The sequence below is a fragment of the Coregonus lavaretus genome, assembly GCF_964263955.1.
Source record: "Coregonus lavaretus genome assembly, chromosome: 9".
NCBI classification, from domain to species: Eukaryota; Metazoa; Chordata; class Actinopteri; order Salmoniformes; family Salmonidae; genus Coregonus; species Coregonus lavaretus.
This window is the reverse complement of record NC_139996.1, coordinates 47,917,335-47,941,128: the sequence shown is the minus strand read 5'-3', so window position 1 is coordinate 47,941,128 and position 23,794 is coordinate 47,917,335. Positions and strand designations below refer to the sequence as shown.

The following is a 23,794-nucleotide window of genomic DNA, read 5'->3' as shown; positions in this document are numbered from 1 at the left end:
TTTGTGTGCAATCAAAGAATCCACAATAGGACCTCTAAGAGCTGAAATCCAATGCCACTCAATCCAAACCCCCACCACAGGGAAATGGACCGGGCACACTGGTATTTGTCAGAATGAGTGGGACAAACTAATGTGATCTGATGGGAGGGAGGGTGGGAGAAGAGAGCGAGATCACTTTCAGCCCTTTAACAGTAACATGATTCAGGATGAGGTGTGTGTGTGTGTGTGTGTGTGTGTGTGTGTGTGTGTGTGTGTGGTTGAACGCAACAGAAACACTGGCACCCAGGCATTCGTGTTGTTCGACACTGCCGTCCCGACTCCAAACTTTATTTTTCAAAAGAGAGAGTCTAAACAAATCCTTCCAATGCGTTCTTACACAACCCACACTAGAAACTGGATAAAAGACAAACTCCCTCTATCCCAACCCAGTAGACATGGTAAATCAGGAGTAGGCCGGAACACAAACAAGACCGATTCTCCTCACGGGGCTTTGTGGGTAGCCTGGATTCAAGTGCTCGCCTGCTCGCATATTTGGGCATAATGGCCTTTATATGCAGACATTCTGATACTCCATGGGTGGTGGTGCAAAGACAACGGCTTGTCTCTGTTCCACGTTTTCCACTGTCGGGCTAGCAATTTGTCTTAATTACTTTTAATTAATAACACGGGGGGGGGGGGGGGGGGGGCGTTTTTAATCACATTGAAGATTAGTGCGTATATAACTTTGATATTGCCTAAATAAAAAGCCTGTTCTGGTGTTTTTATGTTGTAATTGTAATCGTAGGAGAAATGTTGCAGGGGGATGCTGTCTGATAATTTTTTGATTATTTGTAACAGGGTGACATTTTAATTTGCTTTTTAAATTGAAAGAATAACAAGACCGTGATTAGTGGATGCCTGGTGTGAAGTGTGTGTGCGCGCACTGTGCTGCTATGCACGCATGTGTGTGTGTGTGTGTGTGTGTGTGTGTGTACGTGTGCTTTTGCGTGAGGGGCTGCGGGTGTGCGTGCTACGCCACTGCTTATATGTTAACTATCTAAGATGTGCCAAATAAATCTCCAGCTCAGAGCTCCAGCTATGCATTTGGTTTGCTAACTTGCTAGCTTGCAAGATCAAGCTTCTTGCTTACAGCAGAGATAATCAATCCCCTACTAGATCAAAATCCCTGCTGCCTAAATTTGTTTTGTGTGTACATTTTGTATTTTATATATATATATATATATATATATATATATATATATAATGTACGTACGTGAACGTTGAAACTAAGTGTCACGATCGTCTAGGAGTGAAGGAGACCAAAGCGCAGCGCGTTGAACGAACATGACTTTAATTGAAAAAGCACCGAAATACAAAACAAAAGACGACTCGTGAAGTCCACAGTACAACGACTGAAACACGGAACCAATAGCCCACAAGAAAACATACAGAATAAATATGGCTCCCAATCAGAGATAACGAGCCGACAGCTGACACTCGTTACCTCCGATTGGGAGTCAATGACCAAACCTAGAAACACACACAACAGAACTACCAACATAGAAAATCACCCAAAACCCAACAAAACACAATACACCCTGGCTCAAATACAAAAGTCCCGGAGCCAGAGTGTTACAGTACCCCCCCCTAAAGGTGCGCACTCCGGGCGCACCAGCATACAGTCTCGGGGAGGGTCTGGGTGGGCGTCTGTCCACGGTGGCGGTTCTGGCCCTGGTCGTGGTCCCCACCCCACCTTAGTCACCACCCGCTTCCCTAGCCTCCTCCACATGACCACCCTCCAACTTACTCCACCTGGATTTAGGGGCAGCACCGGGCTAAGGGACAGCACCTGGCTAAGGGGCGGATCCTGGCTGGCTGGCTCTGGCGGATCCTGGCTGGACGGCTCATGGCAGGCTGAAGGATCTGGCTGCTCATGGCTGGCTGACGGATCTGGCTGCTCATGGCTGGCTGACGGATCTGGCTGCTCATGGCTGGCCGACGGATCTGGCTGCTCATGGCTGGCCGACGGATCTGGCTGCTCATGGCTGGCCGACGGATCTGGCTGCTCATGGCTGGCGGAAGGCTCTGGCTGATCCTGTCTGGCGGAAGGCTCTGGCTGATCCTGTCTGGCAGAAGGCTCTGGCTGATCCAGTCTGGCAGAAGGCTCTGGCTGATCCTGTCTGGCAGAAGGCTCTGGCTGATCCTGTCTGGCGGAAGGCTCTAGCGGCTCTGGTCTGGCGGACGGCTCTGATGGCTCATGGCAGACGGGCGGCTTTGCAGGCTTTAGGCAGACGGGCAGTTCAGGCGGCGTTGGGCAGACGGACAGTTCAGGCCCCGTTGGGCAGACGGCAGACTCTGGCCGTCTGAGGCGCACCGTAGGCCTGGTGCGTGGTGCCGGAACTGGAGGTACCGGGCTGAGGACACGCATCTCAGGGCTAGTGCGGGGAGAAGCAACAGGGCATGCTTGGCCCTGGGGACGCACCGTAGGCCTGATGCGTGGTGCCGGAACTGGAGGTACCGGGCTGAGGACACGCATCTCAGGGCTAGTGCGGGGAGAAGCAACAGGGCATGCTTGGCCCTGGGGACGCACATAAGGCCTAGTGCGGAGAGCAGCAACAGGGCATGCTGGACCCTGGGGACGCACATAAGGCCTAGTGCGGAGAGCAGGAACAGGCCGGGCTGGGCTGGCGACGCGCACCGTATCTCTGGTGCGAGAGGCCGGAACAGGCCGGGCCGGGCTGGCGAAGCGCACCGTATCCCTGGTGCGTGGAGTAGGAACAGGCCGGGCTGGGCTGGCGACGCGCACCGTATCCCTGGTGCGAGTGGCCGGAACAGGCCGGGCCGGGCTGGCGAAGCGCACCGTATCCCTGGTGCGTGGAGTAGGAACAGGCCGGGCTGGGCTGGCGACGCGCACCGTATCCCTGGTGCGAGTGGCCGGAACAGGCCGGGCTGGGCTGGCGACGCGCACCGTAGGCTTCGTATGAGGCTCAGGAACAGGCCGGGCTGGGCTGGCGACGCGCACCGTACACTTAGTGCGAGGGGCCGGAACAGGCCGTACCGTACTGGGGACACACACTACTGGCTGTACCTCGGGATTAGGAACGGGCCGGACCGGACTGGTTACACACCCCAGTACCTCTCGCCGTGCCTCTACACCTTCCTTCCCTGCCTTTCCCAGTCGCCCCCTTAACCTGGTAGCCTCCTGAATCCGTCCCTTCTCTGCCTCCGTCAGCCCCCTTAACCTGGTAGCCTTCTGAATCTGCCTTGTGGCAGCCTCCTGCTGCTCAGTCGCCCAAGCCATGTGCCCCCCCCAAAAAACTTTTTGGGGTTGCCTCTCGTCCTTCCGACGATGGCCCTGCCGATGCCGTTGCTCCTCTCGCCGTCGCCTCTCCATCGTCTCGTTCCATGGTCGGCGATCCATACCATCCAGGATCTCCTCCCAAGTCCAGGACCCTTTACCGTCCAACAGTTCCATCCATGTCCAGACCCTTTGCTCCTGGACGCGCTGCTTGGTCCTTTTATGGTGGGTTATTCTGTCACGATCGTCTAGGAGTGAAGGAGACCAAAGCGCAGCGCGTTGAACGAACATGACTTTAATTGAAAAAGCACCGAAATACAAAACAAAAGACGACTCGTGAAGTCCACAGTACAACGACTGAAACACGGAACCAATAACCCACAATGCCCACAAGAAAACATACAGAATAAATATGGCTCCCAATCAGAGATAACGAGCCGACAGCTGACACTCGTTACCTCCGATTGGGAGTCAATGACCAAACCTAGAAACACACACAACAGAACTACCAACATAGAAAATCACCCAAAACCCAACAAAACACAATACACCCTGGCTCAAATACAAAAGTCCCGGAGCTAGAGTGTTACACTAAGTTGTGAATCCTTAACTCCCTCTTTTTTTCATTTTTTTTTTCACATTATAGCCTAACTAGACGGTAGGCTATAAAGGCCTGGGGAAATATGTGTAATTTTAATAAAACAAGAGGAAGAGGCAAACTTTAGGCTACTTTGGTGATTTTGCAAGGCATGCAAGACAAGTCATTGCGAGCTACCGATTACCAAGACATTCTTTCTCCCTGCCCCCTCCTCGCTCTCCCTCGCGCTGGCTCGCCTGCTCTTGCGCTTCGCTAATGATGCGCGTGTGTGTTCAGTCTTTGGTCTGTCACGTGTAGAATATCCTAGCCTATTCATTGATGATAGGCCCTGCTTTACTGAAGTTGCAAGACCTTGCAAGCCAAGAAATTGCGAGATACAGCATTCCATTGCGAGATACAGCATTTTTTGTTGTTGTAATTTTTACCCCCTTTTTCTCCCCGATTTCGTGATTACGATCTTGTCTCATCGCTGCAACTCCCCAATGGGCTCGGGAGAGGTGAAGATCGAACTATGCGTCCTCCGAAACATGACCTGCCAAACCGCTCTCCTTAACACCCGCTCGCTTAACCCGGAAGCCAGCTGCACCAATGTGTCGAAGGAAACACAGTTCATCTGACGACCGAAGTCAGCCTGCAGGCGCCCGGCCCGCCACAAGGAGTCACTAGAGCGCAAAGCCCCCCCCGGCCAAACCCTCCCCTAAACACGGACGACGCTGGGTCAGTTGTGCGCTGTCCTATGGGACTCCCGGTCACGGCCTGTTGTGACACAGCCTGGGATCGAACCGCAAGCTGTAGTGACGCCGCAACACTGCGATGTAGTGCCTTAGACCACTGCGCCACTCGGGAGGCCCGTGAAATACAGCTTTTGATTGCCGATCAATCGATAGGTCTAGTGCAAATCGTTGCTGGCAGCAGCGCAGCTGCATTGTGAATTCACAATTGTACTTATTGTTTTAACGGAAAAACTATTTAAAAAACTGCTGTTTTTAAACGTTAAGAAAATGTGTCCATTTGTCCTACCCCTAGCACACACACACACACATCCATCCTCAGGAGACTGTGCTGTTTCTCAGTAAAGCCCAAGCTTTCTCTATGCTGCTGATTCTCCCTGTGTGACTTATGACTCATATGCAGTCAGGTGGGAACAATAGCAGCAGCCGAGCACACAGCCCCAGCAGGCAGGTAGACACATGCATCAAAGGCAGATGACATGACCACTCTTCCACTCTCTCTCTCTCTCTCTCTTCCTGTGTCCCCGAGTGCACATCCGCTCCCTAACAGGGATACACACATCTGTCCTCTGTCATGTCCACAACCATTACAATAGCTCAGCTTTAGTCTCATGGGGGCAGTTTGGGTCACTGTGCAAAGTGATGGTAAAAAAAGTGGGTTGGTAAATGCCACGGACCTCACAAAACAATATTTTCACGATACTTATGTGCCGATACAATATGTATTGCGATTCTCACAATCCAGCTAGAACATAACATTCTGAAGACCATATGCTTCTTAGCTTGGTGAGAGCGTGGTTGTGGGAAGGTTGTATTTTGCATACAACCTTCCCACAACGTTCTGAGAATGGTGCTGGATACCCAGCTAGCACATAACATTCTGAGAACCATATGTTTCTTAGGTGGAAAATTCAGTACTTCAGCATAAAGTTTCCTCATGGTTGTATTTAAAGTAGTGCTCGCAAATTGTTCAGAGAACGTTAAGAAACAACGTTCTTCTGTGGGAATTTCTACAGGTTTCCTCATGGTTCTATTTAAAGTCATGTTCTCAGAACATTAATAAAATGTTCCATAAAAATCACAAGAAAACAGTCGTAACTTTCTAAGAATGTTATTTAAGAACATAAATTCCGTTCTCGGCATCAACAAAACTCTCTATCCTCAATTTTGTTAAGTGTGTTCAGGTGTATTGGCCACACACACTAATTGGCCACACCTGATCTTAATGAGTGCTTGTTGCCTTTAAAATATGGTCTGTTTCAATAGACTAATATTAACAGCTTTCTATGAGTAAAAAAAACATGGCATTCTAGCTCTGTCCTGGTGACGCAGTGGACTAATTTCAGGGATAGAACATTTTTATATATTTACATGATTAATGCCTAAGCAAAGGAATTTCCATGTGACCTATCTGTGCTTGGAGTTCAAAACAGTTAACCCAAACTAAGCTAGCAGGGTTAAAAGTATTATTGAAACATGTTCTCAGAACGTTATTTAATTACCTTCAAATAACCTATAATTTCTGTTCTCAGAACGTTAATAAAACCTCCTAGGAAAACTTTTAGGGAACCATAATAAAATATTCTCAGAACCTCCCTGCAACATACAAAGTAACGGTCCCAAATAACGCAAAATGTTCACTTCCGTTCACACGTTCCGTTTTACCGGTCACGAAAGTTATGGCTTCGTTCCCAGAACCAATGGGAAATCAAAAACGTACGTTCCCACTACTTCCAAGGAACCAAAGGTGCTTGCTGGGGATTCTGACGGTTCTCACTATTTTATATGTATTGCGATTTGATGTTCCAAACATTGCTCACTATATGTCTACTATAGAGTGATGAGAGAGCATGAGAAAACGAGTTTTAATCAATCAGGGAAATAAAAGTGCTGAAAACATGTTGGCTCACTATTTTAAAAGAAGATGGAGAACAAGCTATAGGATGAAAAATACTGGAGATTTGGCGCAGGTACAGTCGACTAGCGCTAGCTAACGCTACCTACAGTAGCAAAAAAGTATTTATTTATATACACTGAGTGTACAAAACATTAAGGACACCTGCTCTTTCCATTACATAGTTTTAACCCGGTCAGTCTATGATCCCTTATTGATGTCACTTGTTAAATCTACTTAAATCAGTGTAGATGAAGGGGAGGGGACAGGTTAAAGAAGGATTTTTAGACATGGATTGTGTATGTGTGTCATTCAGAGGTTTGGATGGGCAAGATAAACGATTTATGTGCCTTTGAACGGGGTATGGTGGTAGGTGCCAGGCGCACCAGTTTGTGTCAAGAACTGCAATGCTGCTGGATTTTTCACGCTCAACAGTTTCCTGTGTGTATCAAGAATGGTCCACCACCCAAAGGACATCCAGCCATCTTGACACAACTGTGGGTCCAAAAATAATATTGCAATATGTAACTGTATCAATTATTTCCCCCGTTACTACTTTTTAATAGCACATGGCATGTGGTGTCTTTCTTATCATGGGGTGTGAAATATGGTACATGACATTGGTGAGATAAATGAGTAATGAGATACTGTATGTCAATATTACAAGGCATGGTCATTGCACATTATTGTCCACAGTACCTCACCCACTTTGCCTCTGCAAAACAGTCAGTCACAAGATCCAACATTGGACTGATAGTGGCATAAGACTTTGCCAAGCAGCAGACCTTTTGTAATGAGTTGAAACCAAGCTCTGACCTTCCCAGCACTAGCCCTCTAAATGCCACCCCTAACCTCTAATATGTTAGGATGGCCATTACCTCATGTGTTGACATGATGTGATAACTGGACACCAGGGTTAGGGTCAACTTCTTTTCAATTCAGTCAATTCAGAAAGTCCCACTAGACCTAGCCTGGGAGCCTGGATGGGTAAGTAAACTTTCAGTCTTAAACCAGGTCCATTAAAGCACAACTCGATAACAGATCCTAGGTCAGTCTAGGTGCTCTATTGTTGTCCTGCCCTCTAATGCTCTCTCACTAGCCTTAGGGCAGTTCAATCTCCACTGATTGGTCCTGGGTCAGTTTAGATACCTTGCCATCTGCTAAGCAAGCTTTTTGTTTGTTAAACAACCAGCAAGGACTGAATGTCTCTGTGTGTATCAATGAATGGGACAGAGATACTATTTTGCATCCCAAATGGCACCCTATTCCTTTTCTAGTGCACTACTTTTGACCAGGGCCCATGGGGAATGGGAATAGGGTGCCATTTGGGATGCAGCTTAGTAGTGTTGGTGGTATTTTGAAAGTGAGTGCTTTTTTAATAGTAATTCTAGCAATACTGCAAAAAGGTGCCATACTTTGGAGGAGATTGATGCTGTAAATTAACCCTGTAAAATGTAAAGCAATTTCAGACATACTGAAAAGCACTATGCACATACTGTACAAGCTATGATTGTTCATTTACATACTGTATAGATATGAGCTGTCGCTAAGCATCATTTGAATGTGAATGCAGTGTGTGATGACTTCATTTAACTGTCAGAGCAGTATGGAGGAGCTGTGTCGGGAATGTTGATATGCCATGTTTGTTTAGTTGATTCGTTTTAATGCTTCCTCAAAGCAGTGCATTTGGATGTCATCTCCTCTGAGGGAGTAAATTTGAGCGTGCGCGCACACAATGCCCCCCACCCACCTTCTTTCAACTGTTATTGCTGAGTATAATAGGGCTGGTAATTGCCAGGGACCTCACAATACGATATTATCACGATACTTAGGTGCCGATACGATATGTATTATGATTCTTATGACCCAGCTAGCACATAACGTTCTGAGAACCATATGTTTCTTAGAGCTTGGTGAGAGTGTGGTTGTCCTATGGTTATTTTGCATTCAACCTTCCCACAACATTCTCTCCAGACTGAAACCCTGCTCTCCAGTCAGCGGGAGGCCCAGCCGGTCGCTGTTTATACCGTGTTTATACAGTGACTCAGACCTGTTTGGAGTAAGCAGAGCATATGTAGTAGTAAACACTTTTACCCTTTCTTTCACTAAAAGGGCACTTTTTCAATATCACTGCTCCCCAAGCTCGTTTATTATAATTGATTACATCAATTATGTCACGGCAAAAACAAATGGTATCCATCCGTATGTAAGGCCACATCACTGATCGCCATGGCAACAAGTGTCCCGGAGCAGCCTTTGGAGAGAAGGAAAACAAAAAGCCACGGCTGGCCCCATGGCGTTGCCGATGGCAACTGAGACGTAGGACGCAGTCCAGCTGTCGTATAGAGGGTGATTGGCGAAAAAGGCTTTGCGGTTCTTTTTGCTATGGTGGCTGTGGCGTGTTTTCCCTGATGTCTCCCTGACTGGCCCCAATCAAGACAGAGGCTGCGTCTCAAATGGCACCCTATTTCCTATATAGTGCACTTCTTTTGGCCTGAGCCTTGTGGGCCCTGGTCGAAAGTACTGCACTAAATAGGAAATAGGGTGCCATTTGGGACGCAGATTGAGCATCTCATCAGGGCTGGAGAATCACAATCCACCAGCATCTCTCTGCACAGCTGCAATTAACTCTGAGCACTGCCTCATACTTTCTGAGAGGGAGGGGGGAGAGAGGGGTTGGGGAGAGGCAGGAGCAAGGGAGAGGAACGGAGGGGGAGCGTGAGGGAGGGAGGGAGGGAGAGAGAGGCTAAGGGGGTAGAGGAGAGGGAACGGGGAGGGAGAGAGGGAAGCAAGGGATAGGAGAGAGGGGTAGAGGAGGAGGGGGGAGGAAGAGAGAAGCATAGGATAGGAATGAAAGAGGGGAAGATTGAGGGAGATGGAGAGGGAAAGCAAGTGATATTCAAATGGATAGAGAGAGGGTTGAGGTGGGAAATAGGGAAGGGGTAAGCGGTAAGGAGAGGGACTGAGAATGGGGTCTTTGACTGCTTGTTGTGTACGCCTGTCTATCTGGAGAAAGAGCCATTGAGAGAGAAAGAAAGTATCGTCTCACTTTTTAATCAATATTTATCACGTCAAACCATGGACGAGACATAGACCACTTTTTTGGGACAAACAATTTGATGAATCTCTTTCCAGGATAATGTTGTCATCTTGATGACCTGCAGGAGTAGCCTAAAGCATGTCTGATCAACAGAATGTCTTAACCTGACATGCATCACTGCTATGTTGTAGATAAGCCAGGTAAATTGGGAGTGGTCTAAACAAACAGCGTAAACACTATGGTCCAATTGTCACACTGAGATTTTCCCACTGAGCTGTGTGACCGGAGTTACCCAGTTCCATAGTTCCATATTTTCACGTTATTGCGGTGTTTATTTGAATACAGTGTCCTCATCTCTATTCTGTTTTCACTAGGCATTTCCGATGATCACCCCATGCCGTAACAAATGCTGATCTGGGGTTAGTTTAGAATTTTCTCCACTAATGGTTAAGGTTAGGATTGGGGGAAAGGAAGCTGCTCTTAGATCTGTACCTAGGGGAAACTGACAGATCAGATAAGCGATGACAAGGTAGATAGCACCAACGGCCCCGGTCAGAAGTACTGCACAATATAGGGAATAGGGTGCCATTTGGGACGCTGCCACATGGTCTGTCTGAGTGCCATGTAAATCAATATCTACTCTCAGGGTCACGTCCTTATAAGCCTGTTAAATAGAGGGTGTTTGGACAACAGAAGTGAGTTGTACCATTGGAGCGGAGGGAGATTGAAGTTTAGATAAAGTGAACTGATGCTGTTATGTTGTTTATGTTTTGAATGTCCGTCAATGTCATAGTTTCAAGCCCAAGGCAAATTTCCACATTGTGTGGACAAGAAAGGTTTTCTATTTTTTAATTCTTTTTTTGTACTCTACTCTAACGTTACTCTTTATCTGTTCTAAGTAATTCATCTGAAACAATTGATTGTGTTTACTGACAGTGGACTATAGTCTTTGCATAGTTAGTAAAAAATAATCAGCCATGTTCTTCCATCCCCTCAAATTTACAAGACCACCAACCTCTTCATCCATCTCATCGAAGCCAGCTCTCCCTACCTCCCTCCTTTTTGATCAATCTGATTGTAAACGCTTCACAGTCGTTTTAGTGCCGCGGTGCCTCTAAGAAAACTCAAATTTGGGTGATGGATTGCGTCAAATTGTCCTCCATAAATATTTATAAAGGAGCTCATTTCCGAGACAGCTAGCGCTAATAAAAATGGAGACACTTGGTGTGGGCTCACAGGAGAGACTGCTTTGGGATAGACATATAATGGGCTTGATGCATAGAGACAAGCGTAGATCAGTGATCTGATAGCGTGATGGATGGCGCGAGGGATGAATATGGTTGGTCATTGTCTTACACAAGCCATGCATGTTGATTTTGTCTATCCACACTAGATGCGATCATGACACGCAGGTTAAAACAACAAAACCAACTGTGAACTCACTACATTGGGGGCAAGTCGAAACACACATGAAACATTCATGGACATTTAGCTAGCTTGCTGTTGCTAGCCAGTTTGTCCTAGGATATGAACATTGGGTTGTTGCTGGACTTGCAGCGTGTTAAGCGTCTCAAATAGAACCACGTTCTATTTTAGCGTTCGGCAACGCAGAATTAATGAAATGATTTGAATAACGCAATTGCACGCAGATTGGCCAGTTTGGTTTTCCTCTTTATGGACATTCAATTCAACTCTTTTCACCCATCCTTAGCATCCATTTACATCTATTCAACTCCATCCCTTGCATTCACCAGGAGGTTATTTTCAGTCAAGAATAAAATTAGCACACTCGTAGATCAGACATATCAGAAGGAAATGCATTCCTCTGCTGCGGAGGACCCATTTTGAAGGAGGCGGTTAGTTGGAGTGCCAGTATGGTGTAACATCAGTCCAGTGTAGCGGTGAGGACTGAAGGGAAGTGGCTTTTCCGTGTCACCGTAAGGGCCCGGTGCGGTTACAGTGAATTCGGAAAGTATTCAGACCCCTTCCCTTTTTCCACATTTTGTTACGTTACAGCCTTATTCTAAAAATGATTAAATTATATTTTTTCTTCATCAATCTACGCACAATACCCCATAATAAACAGGTTTTTCCTTTGTCACAAAATAATAAGTATTCAGACCCTTTGCTATGAGACTCAGGTGCATCCTGTTTCCATTGATCATCCTTGATGTTTCTACAACTTGATTGGAGTCCACCTGTGGTAAATTCAATTGATTGGACATGATTTGGAAAGGCACACACCTGTCTATATAAGGTCCCACAGTTGACGTGACTTTCATTAATATGATGACTGTTATTTATAGAATCAACTAACTATGTTTAATTGTTACTCGATTTAAATTAATCATGTAACAATTAACTAATTAGGATTTGGGGCACCACGGAAGAAGTTGTTTAGAGTTACCATCTCCCGAATTAAGCTCTAAAAGGTTTTTACCTATCACTATGTATAAAACAGTCAACGTATCAATCATTACCTCTTATCAGTCTCATTCTGAACGGTCGTAGACTTCTTGGATCTGCACGAACACCAGCTTTACTTATGATTCAGCACTACACAAATTGGCTTAATTATTTATTTACTAGCTAACTAAATAATAACACTGAATACATACATACTTAATACATTAGAAAAAGTCCCTAGCGGACTAACAACAGCATGATGGCTTGTTTATCAAAAGAGGGAGGGGTAGATAGGGAGAGACAAAGAGAGTCAAACTTGTCGTTGATACATTTGGAAGCTACCCTCAAAGTAATCATAAATACTTTGCTCACGAACCACCACCATTTTTGGAGTAAGAAACCAATGAATGTATTTACGTGTTTGACACTCGTCTATCTCTGTTGACCCAAGCCCTCTTTGAAAGGAGGTTTTGGCTGGGTCTTCGCTCAGCTCACTTGTAAGGCTCTGATTGTCCACCAGAGGTCACAATGGCCTTCTTTGTTCTGGGTTGTAGTGGAGTGTACTCAGAGCAGATACCCGTTATTGTCTGAGATGGGATTTTCTCCTTCCTACCTCGTGTCTTTAGTCAAAGTTCTAGATCACATTACACGCACAGCTGCAGACTCGTAATGTTCTTACAAAGCCTATTCCCCCTCAGGAGACTGAAAAGATTTGGCATGGGTCCTCAGATCCTCAAAAAGTTATACAGCTGCACCATCGAGAGCATCCTGACTGGTTGCATCACCGCCTGGTATGGCAACTGCTCGGCCTCCGACCGCAAGGCACTGCAGAGGGTAGTGCATACGACCCAGTACATCACTGGGGCCAAGCTTCCTGCCATCCAGGGCCTCTATACCAGGCGGTGTCAGAGGAAGGCCCTCAAAATTGTCAAAGACTCCAGCCACCCTAGTCATAGACTGTTCTCTCTGCTACCGCACGGCAAGCAGTACCGGAGCGCCAAGTCTAGGTCCAAAAGGCTTCTCAACAGCTTCAACCCCCAAGCCATAAGACTCCTGAACAGCTAATCATGGCTACCCGGACTATTTGCACCCCCACCCCAGCTTTTTACGCTGCTGCTACTCTGTTAATTATCTATGCATAGTCATAGTGTTAATTATTTGTGCATTTCTGCACTTTTCCAAGAATCAAGTAAAAAATAATTGTCCAATTATCACCACCAACATAACATCAACATAAAACTAGCAGTGCTCAAGGACACTTGACGTAGAGTATACATACATTGTTTGGGGTTTTCAACATGCAACTTCTTGGTTGGGAGTGCATCGATGTTTCTGCAGTAGGGCTGGGCAGTATACCGTATTTTACGATATACCGGTATTGATGCACGAACTGGTTTGGGTTTTTACTTTACCTTCTATAATGGTATTTGAATGTTTGGTTTGTTAAATGTGATACGCCGTGTGCAATGTCCATTTTTATAGTTTCGCTACTTGAGTCCTCTCTCTCCGCTCTCTGTCTCTCTCTCTCTGTCTCTCTCTCTCTCTCTCTCTCTCTCTCTCTCTCTCTCTCTCTCTCTCTCTCTCTCTCTCTCTCTCTCTCTCTCTCTCTCTCTCTCTCTCTCTCTCTCTCTCTCTCTCTCTCTCTCTCTCTCTCTCTCTCTCTCTCTCTCTCTCTCTATGCTGCTTTCCAAACAGACCTAGCCCCGCCTCTGTCACTCAAGGAGCGCATTAGTTGTTCCTCGATCACCAGACACTTGCGTTTAGTCTGCATGGTCAATGCAGCACATGCAACAATGTTGATGACAATGATGCTGTTTTCAATTTGCTACTTACAATATTAGTTGTGTTTCTTACATCTGCAAACTTTTTTTTTTAGCAAGTTGGGCCTAAATCTTGTTAGCTGCTAATGCTAATTGCTAGTTAGCTGGCTAGCTAGCTAATAAAATCAGAGCAAACATAATTAGCTATACAGCCTGATAATACCAGTGATGGTGTAGACCTAAATCAACATGTTGTTTGTGCAACAATATCTTCTAAATCAAAGAGGAATACGCAGTGGGCCTCCCGAGTGGCGCAGCGGTCTAAGGCTTTGCTAAAGACCCGGGTTCGATCCCAGGCTGTGTCACAAAACCGGGAGACCCAAAAGGCGGCGCACAATTGGCCCAGCGTCGTCGGGAGGGTTTGGCCGGCCGGGATGTCCTTGTCCCATCGCAATCTAGCGACTCCTTGTGGCGGGCCAGGCGCATGTAAGCTGACTTCGGTCGCCAGTTATAGTGTCCCCTAGGAAACATTTATCAACACTTTGGTTCCTACCCTGTCACAATAACTCCTCCCTGGCATTTTCATTTGTTGTCATGTCACAACACTGTATTCAAAGTTCCCACTATTATATTCTAACTATAGAATTAGAATAATCATTCCATTTCCCACCCAAGTGTTTTGCTCTAAATCGAAGTCAAATCGCTATTGCAACATTTGAAAATGCTGAAAATTATAAAACAATCAGAATGGAGAAAGACTCACTTAGAATGTATGTGTTGCCACCCTAGGGTCAAGCAAATTCAGAACTTTTATTATTTAAAAACATAAAATACCGTGATATGATATTTTGGCCATATCGCCCAGCCCTGTTCTGCAGTGCCACCAGGTTCATACTAATTGCTTGGAACATACATTGAGTGTACAATACATTCCTAATATTGAGTTTTGCCCTCAGAACTGCCTCAATTCGTCGTGGCATGGACTCTACAAGGTGTCAAAAGCATTCGGAAGAGATATTCCGATTCCATGGCACATCGTTTATGAACTGATATACAAAACAATGCTGGATTCAAAACAAAGTTTTTCCATTTAAATGTGTTATACAAAATTATTGCAACCAATAGAATGTTGCTCTGCAGATCTTTCTGCGAAGATACAGAATCCAGATCAATTGTTTTGGTACTGCCCATATGTAGCTTGTTTTTGATCACAGGTTCAGGAATGGCAGAAAAATCACAACATTTGCCTAAAGCTAACTCTGCAAATAGCACTGATGGATGACTTGAAAAGCCATAGTCATTCGATCAATAATATAATAATACTCTTTACTATCTTTAGAAACTATGAGAATAGAAAGGTTCAGAACTTTTGTGAAACATCACAGCACAGTTTAAAAATATATGGCAAGTAGAAATCTAAACTGGATGGTTTTCAGAGATTGATGGGAAGTGTTGGGGGTAGCTGAAGAGTGGGACACAAAAGGATAACTAGTGTAAAATGTACAGTGTCCATAAAATGCATGTATGAGATGGAAGTACAAGTATTGTTGCCCATTAGTTTACTCCAATTAGGGGAGGAGAGGTAGAGTTAGAGTAAAATAATAAAGGCAATGTGGCATTTCTATATTTTCTGTAAATGTTATAACCTTGTATTGCTACCACTGTATCAAAGGTATTATCTAAGTGAGTTTCAGAGATAGTCAGAATATGAATGTCATCTGTTACTAGCAAATTATTGATTTCATGAACCTTGTTTCTTAAGCTACATACAGTTGAAGTCGGAAGTTTACATACACTTAGGTTGGAGTCATTAAAACTCGTTTTTGAACCACTCCACACATTTCTTGTTAACAAACTATAGTTTTGGCAAGTCGGTTAGGACATCTACTTTGTGCATGACACAAGTAATTTTTCCAACAATTGTTTACAGACAGATTATTTCACTTATAATTCACTGTATCACAATTCCAGTGGGTCAGAAGTTTACATACACTAAGTTGACAGTGCCTTTAAACAGCTTGGAAAATTCCAGAAAATGATGTCATGGCTTTAGAAGCTTCTGACAAGCTAATTGACATCATTTGAGTCAATTGGAGGTGTACCTGTGGGTGTATTTCAAGGCCTACCTTCAAACTCAGTGCCTCTGTCTGACGTCATGAGAAAATAAAAAGAAATCAGCCAAGACCTCAGAAAAACTATTGTTGACCTCCACAAGTCTGGTTCATCCTTGGGAGCAATTTCCAAACGCCTGAAGGTACCATGTTCATCTGTACAACCAATAGTACACAAGTATAAACACCATGGGACCACGCAGCTGTCATACCGCTCAGGAAGGAGACACGTTCTGTCTCCTAGAGATGAACGTACTTTGGTGCGAAAACTGCAAATCAATCCCAGAACAACAGCAAAGGACCTTGTGAAGATGCTGGAGGAAACAGGTACAAAAGTATCTATATCTACAGTAAAACACGTCCTATATCGACATAACCTGAAAGGCCGCTCAGCAAGGAAGAAGCCACTGCTCCAAAACCGCCATAAAAAAGCAAGACTACGGTTTGCAACTGCACATGGGGACAAAGATCGTACTTTTTGGAGAAATGTCCTCTGGTCTGATAAAATAAAAATAGAACTGTTTGGCCATAATGACCATCGTTATGTTTGGAGGAAAAAGGGGGTTCTTGCAAGCCGCAGAACACCATCTCAACCGTGAAGCACAGGGGTGGCAGCATCATGCTGTGGGGGTGCTCTGCTGCAGGAGGGACTGGTGCACTTCACAAAATAGATGGCATCATGAGGAAGGGAAATTATGTGGATATATTGAAGCAACATCTCAAGACATCAGTCAGGAAGTTAAAGCTTGGTCACACTCCCGAGTGGCGCAGTGGTCTAAGGCGCTGCATCGCAGTGCTAGCTGTGCCACTAGAGATCCTAGTTCGAATCCAGGCTCTGTCGTAGCCGGCCGTGACCGGGAGTCCCATGGGGCGGCGCAAAATTGGCCCGGCGTCGTCCAGGGTAGGGGAGGGAATGGCCGGCAGGGATGTAGCTCAGTTGGTAGAGCATGGCGTTTGCAACGCCAGGGTTGTGGGTTCGATTCCCAGTATGAAAAATTAAAAAAATAATGTATGCACTCACTAACTGTAAGTCGCTCTGGATAAGAGCGTCTGCTAAATGACTAAAATGTAAATCTAAATGTAAATGTAAATTGGTCTTCCAAATGGACAATGACCCCAAGCATACTTCCAAAGTTGTGGCAAAATGGCTTAAGGACAACAAAGTCAAGGTATTGGATTGGCCATCACAAAGCCCTGACCTCAATCCTATCGAAAATTTGTGGGCAGAACTGAAAAAGCATGTGCGAGCAAGGAGGCCTACAAACCTGACTCAGTTACACCAGCTCTGTCAGGAGGAATGTGCCAAAATTCACCCAACTTATTGTGGGAAGCTTGAGGAAGGCTAACCAAAACGTTTGACCCAAGTTAAACAATTTAAAGGCAGTGTATGTAAACTTCTGACCCACTGGGAATGTGATGAAATAAATTATAGCTGAAATAAATCATTCTCTCTATTATTATTCTGACATTTCACATTCTTAAAATAAAGTGGTGATCCTAACTGACCTAAGACAGGTTAGAGGGTCATACATTAGGATTAAATGTCAGGAATTGTGAAGTTTAAATATATTTGGCTAAGGTGTATGTAAATTTCCGACTTCAACTGTATGTTAACGTGGGCTATTTTGAGCACTTTTCATCTGGAATACTTACTTGTTTTTATTGCTTTACTGGGAAGCTTAGCAGCAGTAGATGTGCTCATATTCTTTATGTTAGTGCACGGTGAGCTGCACACAGTGGACTGCCTCCTCGGTTACACCGGCTCAGTGCTAACAGTATAAATCTGGTTCTTAGGCACATGATTACTGCACACAATAGCTGTAGGATCAGCGGTGGTATTCAGGGCAGTTAGAGAGACATAAATTAGGTTACTTATATTGTGACTACCGACGCCCCTGATGTAATGTACATTTGCTGAAGCATTTTGACAACTCTGCGTCACAATGGTAGGGATTAGCTCTCTCCGCAAGGCAACTAAACTGGCAAAACATCAGTATAGAGACAAAGTGGAGTTGCAATTCAACGGCTCAGACACAATGTATGTGGCAGTGTCTACAGTCAATCACAGACTACAAAAGGAAAGGTGCATCCCTAGCCGCATCCTCAGAGCATGTGCAGACCAGCTGGCTGGTGTGTTTACGGACATATTCAATCTCTCCCTATCGCAGTCTGCTGTCCCCATATGATTCAAGATGGACACCATTGTTCCTGTACCCAAGAAAGCAAAGGTAACTGAACTAAATGACTATCGCCCCGTAGCACTCACCTCTCATCATGAAGTGCTTTGAGAGACTAGTCAAGGATCATATCACCTCTACCTTACCTGACACCCTAGACCCACTTCAATGTTCTTACCGCCCCAATAGATCCACAGTCAATGCAATCGCCATCACACTGCACACTGCCCTATCCCATCTGGACAAGAGGAATACCTATGGAAGAATGCTGTTCATTGACAATAGCTCAGCATTCAACACCATAGTACCCTCCAAGCTCATCATTAAGCTCGAGGACCTGGGTCTGAACCCGGCCCTGTGCAACTGGGTCCTGGACTTCCTGACGGGCTGCCCCCAGGTGGTGAAGGTAGGAAACAACACCTCCACTTCACTGATCCTCAACACTCGGGCCCCACAAGGGTGCGTGCTCAGACCCCTCCTGTACTCCCTGTTCACCCATGACTGGGTGGCCAAGCACGCCTCTAACTCAATCATCAAGTTTGCAGATGACACAATAGTAGTAGGCTTGATTACCAACAATGACAAGACAGCCTACAGGGAGGTGGTGAGGGCTCTGGGAGTGTGGTGCCAGGAAATAACCTCTCACTCAACGTCAACAAAACAAAGGAGATGATTGTGGACTTCAGGAAACAGCAGAGGGATCACCCCCCTATACACATCAACGGGACCGCAGTGGAGAAGGTGGAAAGCTTCAAGTTCCTTGGCGTACACATCACTGACAAACTGAAATGGTCCACCCATGCAGACAGTGTGGTGAAGGTGCAACAGAGCCTCTTCAACCTCAGGAGGCTGAAGAAATTTGGCTTGTCAACTAAAACCCTCACAAACTTTTACAGATACACAATTGAGAGCATCCTGTCAGGCTGTATCACCGCCTGGTACGGCAACTGCATCGCCCGCAACCGCAGGGGTCTCCAGATGGTGGTGCAGTCTGCCAAACGCATTACCGGGGGCAAACTACCGCCCTCCAGGACACCTACAGCACCCGATGTCACAGGAAGGCCAAAAAGATCATCAAGGACATCAACCACCCGAGCCACTGCCTGTTCACCCCGCTATGATCCAGAAAGCGAGGTCAGTACGAGAGAATGAAAAACAGCTTCTATCTCAAGGCCATCAGAGTGTTAAACAGCCATCACTAGCACATTAGAGTCTGCTGCTGCCTATTGAAATCACTGGCCACTTTAAGAAATGGAACACTAGTCACTTTTAATAATGTTTACATATCTTGCATTACTCATCTCATATGTGTATATACTGTCTTCTATAATATTCTATTGTATCTTAGTCCATGCCGCTCTGTCATTGCTTGTCCATATTTGTATATATTCTTAAATTCCATTCCTTACTTAGATTTGTGTGTATTGGGTATATGTTGTGAAATTGTTAGATATTACTTACTTCTACATCATAGTCATTTAGCAAACACTCTTATCCAGAGTGACTTACAGTTAGTGAGTGCATACATTATTATTATTATTATTTTATTAAATTTTTTCATACTGGCCCCCCGTGGGAATCGAACCCACAACCCTGGCGTTGCAAACACCATGCTCTACCAACTGAGCTACATCCCTGCCAGCCATTCCCTCCCATACCCTGGACGACGCTGGGCCAATTGTGCGCCGCCCCATGGGTCTCCCGGTCGCGGCCAGCTACGACAGAGCCTGGATTCGAACCAGGATCTCTAGTGGCACAGCCTTAGACCACTGCGCCACTGCACTGTCGGAGCTAGAAGCACAAGCATTTCGCAACACCTGCAATAACATCTGCTAAACACGTGTATGTGACAAATAACATTTGATTTGATTGATTTGACAGTAAATATGTAGCAAAACACTAATACAGTATCCTATTAAATGTACTGTATAATGAACGTAAAATGTACCACTAAATTAACAGCAATGTTATCACATGAAGTGTTCCAATGTTTTTGAAACGCCTCATGTTTTTTCAAATGTGCAATTCCATGTGTTATCGCTGTTCAGCTAAAATATGACCCCACCTGGGATTTGAACTAACAACCTCTGCATTTGAGGTACGCTGGTCTTTCTGCTGCGCCACAAAATCTGTAGTATTTCCTTAAACATTCATTACCTATAATACATATCTGCACTTACCAAAAGAATGCCATCTGCACTGCTATTTATTTAATTTTTCTTAATCTCTCTCCTCCCTTTACCTCCTCTCCTCCAACTTTCCCCCACACTCTTTCTATCACTTTCTCTCAAACCCACCATCTGTCCCTGTCCCTGTCACTTCCCTGGACCATTAAACTCTGAAAAGACAGAGAAAAATGTTATCAAGCTATACAGGAGGAAGACGAACAGAACCCTAGTCCATTATGCAAACCTTCATCCTCTCACACACTCACTTTACTCCTGAGATAGGAGTACATTTCTAATTTCTAATTCTCCTCCCAGTTGGGGGAAAATAGCTCATTTGCAGTGAATGCATGACCTGCCGTGTGTAGACTGGGTTTTGGAGTTGGCATAGGCCCTTCTCTAACAAGTCTCAATACTGCTCAGCGCTCACCGCACTCATCCCAATCACACAATGCCACATCGCTGTCTCTCTGCCATCAGTGGTTATGCTAATGTCAATATTTGTATTATCCCAGAGTGGGTTTAATGAAAGCGAATCAGGCACAGAAGTACAGAAGTAGACTGCCAAAATGGCAACGTTGATTGGTGCGTGGTCAAGGGTCGAACAACCAGCTCTCTAATTTCCATAGCTATCGGAGAAAATAATTTGCATGTGCTCATCAGTGAAGCAGTCCAACTCCAGAGGAAATGTGAGTGATTGAGGAAACTCAAAAACTCAACCTCTTAAAGTGAACTTGCCAGAGTGTTGAAGCTAACTTGGTTGATTGAAGAAACTCTGGTTAAAGTAATAAAGCATGCCAAACTCATTTTATGTTAACTTTACCCAGTGTTTAAGTTAATTTCATCCAATGAAAAACGTAATGTTCAAGCGCAAAAGCTTGACTTGGTGACCTTGCCAAAATCTCTTGTTAAGTGAACTCAATTAAGTGAACAAGATGAGTCATGATTTTTTTTACTTGAGTAAACTTGACCTACCCTGACACTCACCTCAGTTACCTTGACCATGTCTAACAACACTGTTTGAAAGTAAATTTGACGTGCGTTAAAAGAGCACTTTCTAGAGAGGACAACCAGAGGGGATTATAGGTATAGTGTAAACTATAAATCACTCATACAAATGTTCACGCAATGTTAGCAGGCCTCTAATGTTAGCACTGGTGCTGTAAAACCAGCTGTTTCCCCCTACATCACACTCGCACACATACACAAGTCTGTTCTCCTCCAACGTATTGCAGTTTAACAATGCAGATATGTGGTATTACATCCGATTTAATGCATTTGGAATGTGCATGTGTTCCGAAAGTTCAACGGAGGGTCAGGACCAACCTGTTCATTGGAGGAGATTGTTGTAGTCTATTTCAGGCAAGCTGCTGCCAAACCTGGAGACAGAGCAAGAAAAGTCCAATGGAGTCACTATAGGTTAGGTCCTTGTATCCTCTCAATCCAGATAGAGTTGATAGTCTACTCTAGCCTTATTTCTTCCTGTTTCTTTCGTCTCTGAGTCTGTTTGTAATCCACAATGTTTTGGAGACGAGACACACTTATTTATTATTTTACCAGGTAAGTTGACTGAGAACACATTCTCATTTACAGCAATGACCTGGTGAATAGTTAAAGGGGAGAGGAGGGGGGATGAATGAGCCAATTGGAAACTGGGGATGATTAGGTGGCCATGATGGTATGGGCCAGATTGGGAATTTAGCCAGGACACCGGGGTTAACACCCCTACTCTTACGATAAGTGCCATGACATTTTTGTGTGACCACAGAGATTCAGGATACCCGTTTAACATCCCATCTGAAAGACGGCACCCTACACAGGGCAATGTCCCCAATCACTGCCCTGGGGCATTGGGATATTTTTTTAGACTAGAGGAACGAGTGCCTCCTACTGGCCCTCCAACACCTGAGGCATATGTCACGAAGCCAGCTAGACATATTTGGGATTTTCTAAAGATGGCTAGCTTCAGTTGGCTTCATAGTCCTACGAATGTGGATACTGATTAATCACATGCCATTACACCTCAGACATACTTATACTAATAGTATAACAGTAATCCTTCTACCCACCCCCCCATAAAAAAAAAAAGGGGTGGTTGTCGCTCTGGATAAGAGCGTCTGCTAAATGACTTAAATGTAAATGTCTGTGAGACTGTGCATAACCCTCAACATTTTGGGGTCACGAGACACCTGGACTTCAGATCTCTTGCTTGTTTTGGTGGCATCAACACACAGTTGATAAACATATCACGCCAGCTAGACAATGGGGGTTGCAATACACAAACCTCTCAATGCAAAATGGCCGCCTCAGTGTTGGCATGTTCTGCCATCAACAGCATGTTGCACAAGGTTGTCGCAGCATAGCAGCGATGCCAGGCTGTCACCAGCATTGAGTGCCCGCCATGCCCCCTTCCCCAGCTCTTGTGCTGGAGATGCCCTTGTTGTTCAGGGCCACAGTGAAACAGGAGAGGGGGGGCTGGCACTGGTTACAAGCTGGCCAAACAAAAGCTTTCCTGAGTGCCACAATGCCAAACACCACTTTAATGCATCAGGCTGCTTGGTTAGGGTTAGGCTGTGACGTCAAGCCCTAGGGTGAAAGCAATCCCACAAGTTATACTTTATCGAAAGGACAATGGAGATGGGAGGGAATAGTTAGTTGGGTATAGAGGAGAATATGGAGGCTTGGTAACATGGAGATATGAAGGCATACTGTGTGTGTACATGTCTGTGTTTGCGCGCACATTTCTATTGTGCGTGAGAGCAGAGCAGAAGACACATTTCCGTCGTAACAGATGGACAAATAAAGTTTGAAATTGTGGATTCATATGAAAGGAACAAGCTGACCGTTAGCTTTTCCAGTTCTTTGCAACAAAGGCTTTTTGAAGTCACTGCCAAGACAACCTCCTGATATTTATTTGAGGTGAACACAAAATACCTCTGAGGGGCCCAGTCTTAAAGGACTTGGAGTTTGCTGCAAAACAAACGCCCCAAAATAGCATATGATATTTCCGAAGGGGCTTGTTACAGAGGAGATGGTAAAATGGGCGTATAATGGCCCATGCTCATCCTGCGTGGTTAGTAACCCTCATTAAAGTGATTTGTGCCGCCAGACACACACAGATAGGATTCTACACACAGCCGGCCCACACTGATAAATGGGCCTACTTTCTCCATGTGCCAATGCCCATAGCTTTCTGCCTGCGCTGTATAGGGGGACGTGAGACCGTGGTAGTTTGGAACAAGGCTATATTGTCACTGCCTCTCACTGTATGTGAATGAAATCCCAGGCAGCAGTGCAGTCGTACTGAGAAGCCAAAGAGGGAGAGAGAGGGAATGAGAGAGTGAGGTGCGGCTCAGATAGTATTCCCCCCTTTCCCTCCTCCCTATGACAGGACCTAGCTACTGTAATGGTACTTTACCCACTCCCCGCTAAACACAGGAATAGCTCATACACACCCACAGACCAGCAGAGTGAAAGCCAGAACCGTAGCCATGTGGAAGAAGGTAAGAGGCCAGCTTGATTTAACCCTTAACTTTAATTGAACCATTTAAAAAAAACTATTTTGTTAGTGCTCACTGATTGCACTGAGTTCCAGCAATCTAGGGAGAGCGAGAGGCAGAGAGAGAGAGAGGGGC

General features: G+C 45.2%; 1 protein-coding gene across 1 annotated transcript in view; it reads left to right on the top strand.

Moving 5' to 3' along the window:
- LOC311135278 (pleckstrin homology domain-containing family A member 7-like) overlaps window positions 1-23,794 on the top strand; it is a gene marked incomplete at its 5' end in the record, with an annotated part of 186,933 nt that overhangs the window by 68,473 nt on the left and 94,666 nt on the right. The gene's annotated exons all lie outside the window — the stretch shown is intronic.